Source organism: Balaenoptera ricei, chromosome 16 (assembly GCF_028023285.1).
Source record: "Balaenoptera ricei isolate mBalRic1 chromosome 16, mBalRic1.hap2, whole genome shotgun sequence".
Lineage (NCBI taxonomy): Eukaryota > Metazoa > Chordata > Mammalia > Artiodactyla > Balaenopteridae > Balaenoptera > Balaenoptera ricei.
Window position 1 is genome coordinate 82,398,226 of NC_082654.1, and position 16,221 is coordinate 82,414,446.

Here is a 16,221-nt window from a genome sequence, read left to right on the forward strand (position 1 = left end):
CGGAAAGCTACGGGCCTGGATATTGCTTAGAAGGGCCAGGGGAGCCTGAGGGTACTTGCTGTTCTTGCAGGAAATAGGGTTTCCAGGCGAGGCACCTAGGTGTCCTGAAAAGCGTACTGGCGTTAAAATGCTGCAGAGCAGCGACTACGGCCTCATGGAAACTGCTACACGCCTCCGCTTCTGCATAGCATTTCAGGGCCTTCCCTCGAGGCAAGTTCTCACGTTGCTTGCACTGTGAGCGACACAGCATGTTAGGATGCTGTATTTCTCCTTGAATAGAGTGACTTCAGGAAAGAGGTCCTCGATAAATTCTAAGAAGAGTGTTATCTCAGGACATTCAGACGAGGGCAATGTCGAAAACTTCCAGGGCATGTTGGACTGCCTAGAAATGTGGTTCTGATGCTGTTCGACTGCTCTGCAAATAGAGCTCTCCTGAAGTAACGTACAGTGTGTTGCCCGAGACTCGGCAGACACAGAGGGCCTCCGAGGGTCGTATGGGAATCAATGCTGCTCAGCAGGCACGCAGGGGTGTGGAGTGCGTCAGTGATCTTGGAACAAAAATGATGCTCACCCGAGGGGCCTAGGAGTCCTGAAAAGGGTACTTCCTTTAAGATAAAGCGGAACCTCCACTAAGAGCTCATGGAAAGAGCTGCATGCCTCCCTTTCTGCAGGGCTACTCAGGGCCTTACCTCGAGGCAAGGACTCACGTTGAGATTCCCTTTAGCTCTAGAGCATGGCAAGGTGAGCCCCACCCGGAGCAATGAAGCTCCGTGTGTAGCCAGAGAAAACTCATTTTCTTCCCACACCAATGCTAGAGTGGCCAGAGGCCTGTCAACAGCAGAGAATTTCAGGGAGCTTCACGGCAGCAAGAATGGAGCTTTCCAAATGGAAAGCAAGGCTAGGACCATCATGCCCCCATTACCATTGGCACAGGCAGCATACATCTCTGTGGTTTCTAACAAGTCAAAAGAGACACAGAGTACACACTAGTTGCTTCCCTGAATCAACTTCTCGAGGCAGGGTGTTCTGCACCTTGTGAACGGCCTCAACAAGGAACGCCCTAGCTAGGCCTCTGGGCCCCTGCCTCTTCAAAAGCCTGCAGTGCTACAGGAAAAACTGTGCTTTAGTTGCAATAGGAACGCATGCCGTCTTTCTCCTGGAGGCAGGATGACTTCAGGTAGGAGGTCCTGGATGGAAGGAGAAGCCTAGTGTTTTTCTCTGTGCAGCTCAGACCAGGGAATGAGTGCGACTTCCACGGCATGTTGGAACTTGCTAGAATGTTGCTCTTTTACCTGTGCGAGTGCTGTGAATCAAGATATCACAAGAAAGAGTGTAGTGTGTTGCCCATGACTCAGCACACACAGAGGACCTCCGAGGGACCAATGGGCCTCGTCGTTGCTCAGCAGGCCTACAGGGGTGTGGAGGTACTCAGGGATCTTGGAACAAAAATGATGCTCACCCGAGAGGCCTAGGAGTCCTGAAAAGGGTACTTCCTTTAAAGTAAAGCAGAACAGCGACTTAGAGCTAATGGAAAGAGCTGCATGCCTACCTTATGGCAGGGCTACTCAGGGCCTTACCTCGAGGCAAGGACTCACGTTGAGATTCCCTTTAGCTCTAGAGCATGGCAAGGTGAGCCCCACCCGGAGCAATGAAGCTCCGTGTGTAGCCAGAGAAAACTCATTTTCTTCCCACACCAATGCTAGAGTGGCGAGAGGCCTGTCAACAGCAGAGAATTTCAGGGAGCTTCACGGCAGCAAGAATGGAGCTTTCCAAATGGAAAGCAAGGCTAGGACCATCATGCCCCCATTACCATTGGCACAGGCAGCATACATCTCTGTGGTTTCTAACAAGTCAAAAGAGACACAGAGTACACACTAGTTGCTTCCCTGAATCAACTTCTCGAGGCAGGGTGTTCTGCACCTTGTGAACGGCCTCAACAAGGAACGCCCTAGCTAGGGCTCTGGGCCCGTAGCTCTTCAAAAGCCTGCAATGCTACAGGAAAAACTGTGCTTTAGTTGCAATAGGAACGCATGCCGTCTTTCTCCTGGAGGCAGGATGACTTCAGGTAGGAGGTCCTGGATGGAAGGAGAAGCCTAGTGTTTTTCTCTGTGCAGCTCAGACTACGGAATGAGTGAGATTTCCAGGCCTGTTGGAACTTGCTAGAATGTTGCTCTTTTACCTGTGCGAGTGCTGTGAATCAAGATATCACAAGAAAGAGTGTAGTGAGTTGCCCATGACTCAGCACACACAGAGGACCTCCGAGGGACCAATGGGCCTCGTCGTTGCTCAGCAGGCCTACAGGGGTGTGGAGGTACTCAGGGATCTTGGAACAAAAATGATGCTCACCCGAGAGGCCTAGGAGTCCTGAAAAGGGTACTTCCTTTAAAGTAAAGCAGAACAGCGACTTAGAGCTAATGGAAAGAGCTGCATGCCTCCCTTTCTGCAGGGCTACTCAGGGCCTTACCCCGAGGCAAGGACTCACGTTGAGATTCCCTTTAGCTCTAGAGCATGGCAAGGTGAGCCCCACCCCGGCCAAAGAAGCTCCGTGTGTAGCCAGAGAAAACTCATTTTCTTCCCACCTCAATGCTAGAGTGGCGAGAGGCCTGTCAACAGCAGAGAATTTCAGGGAGCTTCACGGCAGCAAGAATGGAGCTTTCCAAATGGAAAGCAAGGCTAGTACCATCATGCCCCCATTTCCATGGGCACAGGCAGCATACATCTCTGTGGTTTTTAACAAGTCAAATGAGACACAGAGTACACACTGTTTTCTTCCCTGAATCCACTTCTCGAGGCAGGGTGCTCTGCATCTAGTGAACGGCCTCACCAAGGAAAGCCCTAGCTAGGCCTCTGGGCCCGTGCCTCTTCAAAAGCCTGCCGTACTTCAGGAAAAACTGTGCTTTAGTTGCAATAGGAACGCAAGCCGTCTTTTTCCTGGAGGCAGGGTGACTTCAGTTAGGAGGTCCTGGATGGAAGGAGAAGCCTAGTGTTTTTCTCTGTGCAGCTCAGACCAGGGAATGAGTGCAACTTCCATGGCATTTTGGAACTTGCTAGAACGGTGCTCGTGAACCTGTATGAGTGCTGGCTAATTCAAGATGTCCCAGTAAGAGTGCACTCTGTTGCCCTACACTCGGCATACACACTGTGAGTCGGAAAGCTACGGGCCTGGATATTGCTTAGAAGGGCCAGGGGAGCCTGAGGGTACTTGCTGTTCTTGCAGGAAATAGGGTTTCCAGGCGAGGCACCTAGGTGTCCTGAAAAGCGTACTGGCGTTAAAATGCTGCAGAGCAGCGACTACGGCCTCATGGAAACTGCTACACGCCTCCGCTTCTGCATAGCATTTCAGGGCCTTCCCTCGAGGCAAGTTCTCACGTTGCTTGCACTGTGAGCGACACAGCATGTTAGGATGCTGTATTTCTCCTTGAATAGAGTGACTTCAGGAAAGAGGTCCTCGATAAATTCTAAGAAGAGTGTTATCTCAGGACATTCAGACGAGGGCAATGTCGAAAACTTCCAGGGCATGTTGGACTGCCTAGAAATGTGGTTCTGATGCTGTTCGACTGCTCTGCAAATAGAGCTCTCCTGAAGTAACGTACAGTGTGTTGCCCGAGACTCGGCAGACACAGAGGGCCTCCGAGGGACGTATGGGAATCAATGCTGCTCAGCAGGCACGCAGGGGTGTGGAGTGCGTCAGTGATCTTGGAACAAAAATGATGCTCACCCGAGGGGCCTAGGAGTCCTGAAAAGGGTACTTCCTTTAAGATAGAGCGGAACCTCCACTAAGAGCTCATGGAAAGAGCTGCATGCCTCCCTTTCTGCAGGGCTACTCAGGGCCTTACCTCGAGGCAAGGACTCACGTTGAGATTCCCTTTAGCTCTAGAGCATGGCAAGGTGAGCCCCACCCGGAGCAATGAAGCTCCGTGTGTAGCCAGAGAAAACTCATTTTCTTCCCACACCAATGCTAGAGTGGCCAGAGGCCTGTCAACAGCAGAGAATTTCAGGGAGCTTCACGGCAGCAAGAATGGAGCTTTCCAAATGGAAAGCAAGGCTAGGACCATCATGCCCCCATTACCATTGGCACAGGCAGCATACATCTCTGTGGTTTCTAACAAGTCAAAAGAGACACAGAGTACACACTAGTTGCTTCCCTGAATCAACTTCTCGAGGCAGGGTGTTCTGCACCTTGTGAACGGCCTCAACAAGGAACGCCCTAGCTAGGCCTCTGGGCCCCTGCCTCTTCAAAAGCCTGCAGTGCTACAGGAAAAACTGTGCTTTAGTTGCAATAGGAACGCATGCCGTCTTTCTCCTGGAGGCAGGATGACTTCAGGTAGGAGGTCCTGGATGGAAGGAGAAGCCTAGTGTTTTTCTCTGTGCAGCTCAGACCAGGGAATGAGTGCGACTTCCACGGCATGTTGGAACTTGCTAGAATGTTGCTCTTTTACCTGTGCGAGTGCTGTGAATCAAGATATCACAAGAAAGAGTGTAGTGTGTTGCCCATGACTCAGCACACACAGAGGACCTCCGAGGGACCAATGGGCCTCGTCGTTGCTCAGCAGGCCTACAGGGGTGTGGAGGTACTCAGGGATCTTGGAACAAAAATGATGCTCACCCGAGAGGCCTAGGAGTCCTGAAAAGGGTACTTCCTTTAAAGTAAAGCAGAACAGCGACTTAGAGCTAATGGAAAGAGCTGCATGCCTACCTTATGGCAGGTCTACTCAGGGCCTTACCTCGAGGCAAGGACTCACGTTGAGATTCCCTTTAGCTCTAGAGCATGGCAAGGTGAGCCCCACCCGGAGCAATGAAGCTCCGTGTGTAGCCAGAGAAAACTCATTTTCTTCCCACACCAATGCTAGAGTGGCGAGAGGCCTCTCAACAGCAGAGAATTTCAGGGAGCTTCACGGCAGCAAGAATGGAGCTTTCCAAATGGAAAGCAAGGCTAGGACCATCATGCCCCCATTACCATTGGCACAGGCAGCATACATCTCTGTGGTTTCTAACAAGTCAAAAGAGACACAGAGTACACACTAGTTGCTTCCCTGAATCAACTTCTCGAGGCAGGGTGTTCTGCACCTTGTGAACGGCCTCAACAAGGAACGCCCTAGCTAGGGCTCTGGGCCCGTAGCTCTTCAAAAGCCTGCAATGCTACAGGAAAAACTGTGCTTTAGTTGCAATAGGAACGCATGCCGTCTTTCTCCTGGAGGCAGGATGACTTCAGGTAGGAGGTCCTGGATGGAAGGAGAAGCCTAGTGTTTTTCTCTGTGCAGCTCAGACCAGGGAATGAGTGCGACTTCCACGGCATGTTGGAACTTGCTAGAATGTTGCTCTTTTACCTGTGCGAGTGCTGTGAATCAAGATATCACAAGAAAGAGTGTAGTGAGTTGCCCATGACTCAGCACACACAGAGGACCTCCGAGGGACCAATGGGCCTCGTCGTTGCTCAGCAGGCCTACAGGGGTGTGGAGGTACTCAGGGATCTTGGAACAAAAATGATGCTCACCCGAGAGGCCTAGGAGTCCTGAAAAGGGTACTTCCTTTAAAGTAAAGCAGAACAGCGACTTAGAGCTAATGGAAAGAGCTGCATGCCTACCTTTTTGCAGGGCTACTCAGGGCCTTACCTCGAGGCAAGGACTCACGTTGAGATTCCCTTTAGCTCTAGAGCATGGCAAGGTGAGCCCCACCCGGAGCAATGAAGCTCCGTGTGTAGCCAGAGAAAACTCATTTTCTTCCCACACCAATGCTAGAGTGGCCAGAGGCCTGTCAACAGCAGAGAATTTCAGGGAGCTTCACGGCAGCAAGAATGGAGCTTTCCAAATGGAAAGCAAGGCTAGGACCATCATGCCCCCATTACCATTGGCACAGGCAGCATACATCTCTGTGGTTTCTAACAAGTCAAAAGAGACACAGAGTACACACTAGTTGCTTCCCTGAATCAACTTCTCGAGGCAGGGTGTTCTGCACCTTGTGAACGGCCTCAACAAGGAACGCCCTAGCTAGGGCTCTGGGCCCGTAGCTCTTCAAAAGCCTGCAATGCTACAGGAAAAACTGTGCTTTAGTTGCAATAGGAACGCATGCCGTCTTTCTCCTGGAGGCAGGATGACTTCAGGTAGGAGGTCCTGGATGGAAGGAGAAGCCTAGTGTTTTTCTCTGTGCAGCTCAGACTACGGAATGAGTGAGATTTCCAGGCCTGTTGGAACTTGCTAGAATGTTGCTCTTTTACCTGTGCGAGTGCTGTGAATCAAGATATCACAAGAAAGAGTGTAGTGAGTTGCCCATGACTCAGCACACACAGAGGACCTCCGAGGGACCAATGGGCCTCGTCGTTGCTCAGCAGGCCTACAGGGGTGTGGAGGTACTCAGGGATCTTGGAACAAAAATGATGCTCACCCGAGAGGCCTAGGAGTCCTGAAAAGGGTACTTCCTTTAAAGTAAAGCAGAACAGCGACTTAGAGCTAATGGAAAGAGCTGCATGCCTCCCTTTCTGCAGGGCTACTCAGGGCCTTACCCCGAGGCAAGGACTCACGTTGAGATTCCCTTTAGCTCTAGAGCATGGCAAGGTGAGCCCCACCCCGGCCAAAGAAGCTCCGTGTGTAGCCAGAGAAAACTCATTTTCTTCCCACCTCAATGCTAGAGTGGCGAGAGGCCTGTCAACAGCAGAGAATTTCAGGGAGCTTCACGGCAGCAAGAATGGAGCTTTCCAAATGGAAAGCAAGGCTAGTACCATCATGCCCCCATTTCCATGGGCACAGGCAGCATACATCTCTGTGGTTTTTAACAAGTCAAATGAGACACAGAGTACACACTGTTTTCTTCCCTGAATCCACTTCTCGAGGCAGGGTGCTCTGCATCTAGTGAACGGCCTCACCAAGGAAAGCCCTAGCTAGGCCTCTGGGCCCGTGCCTCTTCAAAAGCCTGCCGTACTTCAGGAAAAACTGTGCTTTAGTTGCAATAGGAACGCAAGCCGTCTTTTTCCTGGAGGCAGGGTGACTTCAGTTAGGAGGTCCTGGATGGAAGGAGAAGCCTAGTGTTTTTCTCTGTGCAGCTCAGACCAGGGAATGAGTGCAACTTCCATGGCATTTTGGAACTTGCTAGAACGGTGCTCGTGAACCTGTATGAGTGCTGGCTAATTCAAGATGTCCCAGTAAGAGTGCACTCTGTTGCCCTACACTCGGCATACACACTGTGAGTCGGAAAGCTACGGGCCTGGATATTGCTTAGAAGGGCCAGGGGAGCCTGAGGGTACTTGCTGTTCTTGCAGGAAATAGGGTTTCCAGGCGAGGCACCTAGGTGTCCTGAAAAGCGTACTGGCGTTAAAATGCTGCAGAGCAGCGACTACGGCCTCATGGAAACTGCTACACGCCTCCGCTTCTGCATAGCATTTCAGGGCCTTCCCTCGAGGCAAGTTCTCACGTTGCTTGCACTGTGAGCGACACAGCATGTTAGGATGCTGTATTTCTCCTTGAATAGAGTGACTTCAGGAAAGAGGTCCTCGATAAATTCTAAGAAGAGTGTTATCTCAGGACATTCAGACGAGGGCAATGTCGAAAACTTCCAGGGCATGTTGGACTGCCTAGAAATGTGGTTCTGATGCTGTTCGACTGCTCTGCAAATAGAGCTCTCCTGAAGTAACGTACAGTGTGTTGCCCGAGACTCGGCAGACACAGAGGGCCTCCGAGGGACGTATGGGAATCAATGCTGCTCAGCAGGCACGCAGGGGTGTGGAGTGCGTCAGTGATCTTGGAACAAAAATGATGCTCACCCGAGGGGCCTAGGAGTCCTGAAAAGGGTACTTCCTTTAAGATAGAGCGGAACCTCCACTAAGAGCTCATGGAAAGAGCTGCATGCCTCCCTTTCTGCATGGCTACTCAGGGCCTTACCTCGAGGCAAGGACTCACGTTGAGATTCCCTTTAGCTCTAGAGCATGGCAAGGTGAGCCCCACCCGGAGCAATGAAGCTCCGTGTGTAGCCAGAGAAAACTCATTTTCTTCCCACACCAATGCTAGAGTGGCCAGAGGCCTGTCAACAGCAGAGAATTTCAGGGAGCTTCACGGCAGCAAGAATGGAGCTTTCCAAATGGAAAGCAAGGCTAGGACCATCATGCCCCCATTACCATTGGCACAGGCAGCATACATCTCTGTGGTTTCTAACAAGTCAAAAGAGACACAGAGTACACACTAGTTGCTTCCCTGAATCAACTTCTCGAGGCAGGGTGTTCTGCTCCTTGTGAACGGCCTCAACAAGGAACGCCCTAGCTAGGCCTCTGGGCCCCTGCCTCTTCAAAAGCCTGCAGTGCTACAGGAAAAACTGTGCTTTAGTTGCAATAGGAACGCATGCCGTCTTTCTCCTGGAGGCAGGATGACTTCAGGTAGGAGGTCCTGGATGGAAGGAGAAGCCTAGTGTTTTTCTCTGTGCAGCTCAGACCAGGGAATGAGTGCGACTTCCACGGCATGTTGGAACTTGCTAGAATGTTGCTCTTTTACCTGTGCGAGTGCTGTGAATCAAGATATCACAAGAAAGAGTGTAGTGTGTTGCCCATGACTCAGCACACACAGAGGACCTCCGAGGGACCAATGGGCCTCGTCGTTGCTCAGCAGGCCTACAGGGGTGTGGAGGTACTCAGGGATCTTGGAACAAAAATGATGCTCACCCGAGAGGCCTAGGAGTCCTGAAAAGGGTACTTCCTTTAAAGTAAAGCAGAACAGCGACTTAGAGCTAATGGAAAGAGCTGCATGCCTACCTTTTTGCAGGGCTACTCAGGGCCTTACCTCGAGGCAAGGACTCACGTTGAGATTCCCTTTAGCTCTAGAGCATGGCAAGGTGAGCCCCACCCGGAGCAATGAAGCTCCGTGTGTAGCCAGAGAAAACTCATTTTCTTCCCACACCAATGCTAGAGTGGCCAGAGGCCTGTCAACAGCAGAGAATTTCAGGGAGCTTCACGGCAGCAAGAATGGAGCTTTCCAAATGGAAAGCAAGGCTAGGACCATCATGCCCCCATTACCATTGGCACAGGCAGCATACATCTCTGTGGTTTCTAACAAGTCAAAAGAGACACAGAGTACACACTAGTTGCTTCCCTGAATCAACTTCTCGAGGCAGGGTGTTCTGCACCTTGTGAACGGCCTCAACAAGGAACGCCCTAGCTAGGGCTCTGGGCCCGTAGCTCTTCAAAAGCCTGCAATGCTACAGGAAAATCTGTGCTTTAGTTGCAATAGGAACGCATGCCGTCTTTCTCCTGGAGGCAGGATGACTTCAGGTAGGAGGTCCTGGATGGAAGGAGAAGCCTAGTGTTTTTCTCTGTGCAGCTCAGACTACGGAATGAGTGAGATTTCCAGGCCTGTTGGAACTTGCTAGAATGTTGCTCTTTTACCTGTGCGAGTGCTGTGAATCAAGATATCACAAGAAAGAGTGTAGTGAGTTGCCCATGACTCAGCACACACAGAGGACCTCCGAGGGACCAATGGGCCTCGTCGTTGCTCAGCAGGCCTACAGGGGTGTGGAGGTACTCAGGGATCTTGGAACAAAAATGATGCTCACCCGAGAGGCCTAGGAGTCCTGAAAAGGGTACTTCCTTTAAAGTAAAGCAGAACAGCGACTTAGAGCTAATGGAAAGAGCTGCATGCCTCCCTTTCTGCAGGGCTACTCAGGGCCTTACCCCGAGGCAAGGACTCACGTTGAGATTCCCTTTAGCTCTAGAGCATGGCAAGGTGAGCCCCACCCCGGCCAAAGAAGCTCCGTGTGTAGCCAGAGAAAACTCATTTTCTTCCCACCTCAATGCTAGAGTGGCGAGAGGCCTGTCAACAGCAGAGAATTTCAGGGAGCTTCACGGCAGCAAGAATGGAGCTTTCCAAATGGAAAGCAAGGCTAGTACCATCATGCCCCCATTTCCATGGGCACAGGCAGCATACATCTCTGTGGTTTTTAACAAGTCAAATGAGACACAGAGTACACACTGTTTTCTTCCCTGAATCAACTTCTCGAGGCAGGGTGTTCTGCATCTAGTGAACGGCCTCACCAAGGAAAGCCCTAGCTAGGCCTCTGGGCCCGTGCCTCTTCAAAAGCCTGCAGTACTTCAGGAAAAACTGTGCTTTAGTTGCAATAGGAACGCAAGCCGTCGTTTTCCTGGAGGCAGGGTGACTTCAGGTAGGAGGTCCTGGATGGAAGGAGAAGCCTAGTGTTTTTCTCTGTGCAGCTCAGACCAGGGAATGAGTGCAACTTCCATGGCATTTTGGAACTTGCTAGAACGGTGCTCGTGAACCTGTATGAGTGCTGGCTAATTCAAGATGTCCCAGTAAGAGTGCACTCTGTTGCCCTACACTCGGCATACACACTGTGAGTCGGAAAGCTACGGGCCTGGATATTGCTTAGAAGGGCCAGGGGAGCCTGCGGGTACTTGCTGTTCTTGCAGGAAATAGGGTTTCCAGGCGAGGCACCTAGGTGTCCTGAAAAGCGTACTGGCGTTAAAATGCTGCAGAGCAGCGACTACGGCCTCATGGAAACTGCTACACGCCTCCGCTTCTGCATAGCATTTCAGGGCCTTCCCTCGAGGCAAGTTCTCACGTTGCTTGCACTGTGAGCGACACAGCATGTTAGGATGCTGTATTTCTCCTTGAATAGAGTGACTTCAGGAAAGAGGTCCTCGATAAATTCTAAGAAGAGTGTTATCTCAGGACATTCAGACGAGGGCAATGTCGAAAACTTCCAGGGCATGTTGGACTGCCTAGAAATGTGGTTCTGATGCTGTTCGACTGCTCTGCAAATAGAGCTCTCCTGAAGTAACGTACAGTGTGTTGCCCGAGACTCGGCAGACACAGGGGGCCTCCGAGGGACGTATGGGAATCAATGCTGCTCAGCAGGCACGCAGGGGTGTGGAGTGCGTCAGTGATCTTGGAACAAAAATGATGCTCACCCGAGGGGCCTAGGAGTCCTGAAAAGGGTACTTCCTTTAAGATAGAGCGGAACCTCCACTAAGAGCTCATGGAAAGAGCTGCATGCCTCCCTTTCTGCAGGGCTACTCAGGGCCTTACCTCGAGGCAAGGACTCACGTTGAGATTCCCTTTAGCTCTAGAGCATGGCAAGGTGAGCCCCACCCGGAGCAATGAAGCTCCGTGTGTAGCCAGAGAAAACTCATTTTCTTCCCACACCAATGCTAGAGTGGCCAGAGGCCTGTCAACAGCAGAGAATTTCAGGGAGCTTCACGGCAGCAAGAATGGAGCTTTCCAAATGGAAAGCAAGGCTAGGACCATCATGCCCCCATTACCATTGGCACAGGCAGCATACATCTCTGTGGTTTCTAACAAGTCAAAAGAGACACAGAGTACACACTAGTTGCTTCCCTGAATCAACTTCTCGAGGCAGGGTGTTCTGCACCTTGTGAACGGCCTCAACAAGGAACGCCCTAGCTAGGCCTCTGGGCCCCTGCCTCTTCAAAAGCCTGCAGTGCTACAGGAAAAACTGTGCTTTAGTTGCAATAGGAACGCATGCCGTCTTTCTCCTGGAGGCAGGATGACTTCAGGTAGGAGGTCCTGGATGGAAGGAGAAGCCTAGTGTTTTTCTCTGTGCAGCTCAGACCAGGGAATGAGTGCGACTTCCACGGCATGTTGGAACTTGCTAGAATGTTGCTCTTTTACCTGTGCGAGTGCTGTGAATCAAGATATCACAAGAAAGAGTGTAGTGTGTTGCCCATGACTCAGCACACACAGAGGACCTCCGAGGGACCAATGGGCCTCGTCGTTGCTCAGCAGGCCTACAGGGGTGTGGAGGTACTCAGGGATCTTGGAACAAAAATGATGCTCACCCGAGAGGCCTAGGAGTCCTGAAAAGGGTACTTCCTTTAAAGTAAAGCAGAACAGCGACTTAGAGCTAATGGAAAGAGCTGCATGCCTACCTTATGGCAGGTCTACTCAGGGCCTTACCTCGAGGCAAGGACTCACGTTGAGATTCCCTTTAGCTCTAGAGCATGGCAAGGTGAGCCCCACCCGGAGCAATGAAGCTCCGTGTGTAGCCAGAGAAAACTCATTTTCTTCCCACACCAATGCTAGAGTGGCGAGAGGCCTGTCAACAGCAGAGAATTTCAGGGAGCTTCACGGCAGCAAGAATGGAGCTTTCCAAATGGAAAGCAAGGCTAGGACCATCATGCCCCCATTACCATTGGCACAGGCAGCATACATCTCTGTGGTTTCTAACAAGTCAAAAGAGACACAGAGTACACACTAGTTGCTTCCCTGAATCAACTTCTCGAGGCAGGGTGTTCTGCACCTTGTGAACGGCCTCAACAAGGAACGCCCTAGCTAGGGCTCTGGGCCCGTAGCTCTTCAAAAGCCTGCAATGCTACAGGAAAAACTGTGCTTTAGTTGCAATAGGAACGCATGCCGTCTTTCTCCTGGAGGCAGGATGACTTCAGGTAGGAGGTCCTGGATGGAAGGAGAAGCCTAGTGTTTTTCTCTGTGCAGCTCAGACTACGGAATGAGTGAGATTTCCAGGCCTGTTGGAACTTGCTAGAATGTTGCTCTTTTACCTGTGCGAGTGCTGTGAATCAAGATATCACAAGAAAGAGTGTAGTGAGTTGCCCATGACTCAGCACACACAGAGGACCTCCGAGGGACCAATGGGCCTCGTCGTTGCTCAGCAGGCCTACAGGGGTGTGGAGGTACTCAGGGATCTTGGAACAAAAATGATGCTCACCCGAGAGGCCTAGGAGTCCTGAAAAGGGTACTTCCTTTAAAGTAAAGCAGAACAGCGACTTAGAGCTAATGGAAAGAGCTGCATGCCTCCCTTTCTGCAGGGCTACTCAGGGCCTTACCCCGAGGCAAGGACTCACGTTGAGATTCCCTTTAGCTCTAGAGCATGGCAAGGTGAGCCCCACCCCGGCCAAAGAAGCTCCGTGTGTAGCCAGAGAAAACTCATTTTCTTCCCACCTCAATGCTAGAGTGGCGAGAGGCCTGTCAACAGCAGAGAATTTCAGGGAGCTTCACGGCAGCAAGAATGGAGCTTTCCAAATGGAAAGCAAGGCTAGTACCATCATGCCCCCATTTCCATGGGCACAGGCAGCATACATCTCTGTGGTTTTTAACAAGTCAAATGAGACACAGAGTACACACTGTTTTCTTCCCTGAATCCACTTCTCGAGGCAGGGTGCTCTGCATCTAGTGAACGGCCTCACCAAGGAAAGCCCTAGCTAGGCCTCTGGGCCCGTGCCTCTTCAAAAGCCTGCCGTACTTCAGGAAAAACTGTGCTTTAGTTGCAATAGGAACGCAAGCCGTCTTTTTCCTGGAGGCAGGGTGACTTCAGTTAGGAGGTCCTGGATGGAAGGAGAAGCCTAGTGTTTTTCTCTGTGCAGCTCAGACCAGGGAATGAGTGCAACTTCCATGGCATTTTGGAACTTGCTAGAACGGTGCTCGTGAACCTGTATGAGTGCTGGCTAATTCAAGATGTCCCAGTAAGAGTGCACTCTGTTGCCCTACACTCGGCATACACACTGTGAGTCGGAAAGCTACGGGCCTGGATATTGCTTAGAAGGGCCAGGGGAGCCTGAGGGTACTTGCTGTTCTTGCAGGAAATAGGGTTTCCAGGCGAGGCACCTAGGTGTCCTGAAAAGCGTACTGGCGTTAAAATGCTGCAGAGCAGCGACTACGGCCTCATGGAAACTGCTACACGCCTCCGCTTCTGCATAGCATTTCAGGGCCTTCCCTCGAGGCAAGTTCTCACGTTGCTTGCACTGTGAGCGACACAGCATGTTAGGATGCTGTATTTCTCCTTGAATAGAGTGACTTCAGGAAAGAGGTCCTCGATAAATTCTAAGAAGAGTGTTATCTCAGGACATTCAGACGAGGGCAATGTCGAAAACTTCCAGGGCATGTTGGACTGCCTAGAAATGTGGTTCTGATGCTGTTCGACTGCTCTGCAAATAGAGCTCTCCTGAAGTAACGTACAGTGTGTTGCCCGAGACTCGGCAGACACAGAGGGCCTCCGAGGGACGTATGGGAATCAATGCTGCTCAGCAGGCACGCAGGGGTGTGGAGTGCGTCAGTGATCTTGGAACAAAAATGATGCTCACCCGAGGGGCCTAGGAGTCCTGAAAAGGGTACTTCCTTTAAGATAGAGCGGAACCTCCACTAAGAGCTCATGGAAAGAGCTGCATGCCTCCCTTTCTGCAGGGCTACTCAGGGCCTTACCTCGAGGCAAGGACTCACGTTGAGATTCCCTTTAGCTCTAGAGCATGGCAAGGTGAGCCCCACCCGGAGCAATGAAGCTCCGTGTGTAGCCAGAGAAAACTCATTTTCTTCCCACACCAATGCTAGAGTGGCCAGAGGCCTGTCAACAGCAGAGAATTTCAGGGAGCTTCACGGCAGCAAGAATGGAGCTTTCCAAATGGAAAGCAAGGCTAGGACCATCATGCCCCCATTACCATTGGCACAGGCAGCATACATCTCTGTGGTTTCTAACAAGTCAAAAGAGACACAGAGTACACACTAGTTGCTTCCCTGAATCAACTTCTCGAGGCAGGGTGTTCTGCTCCTTGTGAACGGCCTCAACAAGGAACGCCCTAGCTAGGCCTCTGGGCCCCTGCCTCTTCAAAAGCCTGCAGTGCTACAGGAAAAACTGTGCTTTAGTTGCAATAGGAACGCATGCCGTCTTTCTCCTGGAGGCAGGATGACTTCAGGTAGGAGGTCCTGGATGGAAGGAGAAGCCTAGTGTTTTTCTCTGTGCAGCTCAGACCAGGGAATGAGTGCGACTTCCACGGCATGTTGGAACTTGCTAGAATGTTGCTCTTTTACCTGTGCGAGTGCTGTGAATCAAGATATCACAAGAAAGAGTGTAGTGTGTTGCCCATGACTCAGCACACACAGAGGACCTCCGAGGGACCAATGGGCCTCGTCGTTGCTCAGCAGGCCTACAGGGGTGTGGAGGTACTCAGGGATCTTGGAACAAAAATGATGCTCACCCGAGAGGCCTAGGAGTCCTGAAAAGGGTACTTCCTTTAAAGTAAAGCAGAACAGCGACTTAGAGCTAATGGAAAGAGCTGCATGCCTACCTTTTTGCAGGGCTACTCAGGGCCTTACCTCGAGGCAAGGACTCACGTTGAGATTCCCTTTAGCTCTAGAGCATGGCAAGGTGAGCCCCACCCGGAGCAATGAAGCTCCGTGTGTAGCCAGAGAAAACTCATTTTCTTCCCACACCAATGCTAGAGTGGCCAGAGGCCTGTCAACAGCAGAGAATTTCAGGGAGCTTCACGGCAGCAAGAATGGAGCTTTCCAAATGGAAAGCAAGGCTAGGACCATCATGCCCCCATTACCATTGGCACAGGCAGCATACATCTCTGTGGTTTCTAACAAGTCAAAAGAGACACAGAGTACACACTAGTTGCTTCCCTGAATCAACTTCTCGAGGCAGGGTGTTCTGCACCTTGTGAACGGCCTCAACAAGGAACGCCCTAGCTAGGGCTCTGGGCCCGTAGCTCTTCAAAAGCCTGCAATGCTACAGGAAAAACTGTGCTTTAGTTGCAATAGGAACGCATGCCGTCTTTCTCCTGGAGGCAGGATGACTTCAGGTAGGAGGTCCTGGATGGAAGGAGAAGCCTAGTGTTTTTCTCTGTGCAGCTCAGACTACGGAATGAGTGAGATTTCCAGGCCTGTTGGAACTTGCTAGAATGTTGCTCTTTTACCTGTGCGAGTGCTGTGAATCAAGATATCACAAGAAAGAGTGTAGTGAGTTGCCCATGACTCAGCACACACAGAGGACCTCCGAGGGACCAATGGGCCTCGTCGTTGCTCAGCAGGCCTACAGGGGTGTGGAGGTACTCAGGGATCTTGGAACAAAAATGATGCTCACCCGAGAGGCCTAGGAGTCCTGAAAAGGGTACTTCCTTTAAAGTAAAGCAGAACAGCGACTTAGAGCTAATGGAAAGAGCTGCATGCCTCCCTTTCTGCAGGGCTACTCAGGGCCTTACCCCGAGGCAAGGACTCACGTTGAGATTCCCTTTAGCTCTAGAGCATGGCAAGGTGAGCCCCACCCCGGCCAAAGAAGCTCCGTGTGTAGCCAGAGAAAACTCATTTTCTTCCCACCTCAATGCTAGAGTGGCGAGAGGCCTGTCAACAGCAGAGAATTTCAGGGAGCTTCACGGCAGCAAGAATGGAGCTTTCCAAATGGAAAGCAAGGCTAGTACCATCATGCCCCCATTTCCATGGGCACAGGCAGCATACATCTCTGTGGTTTTTAACAAGTCAAATG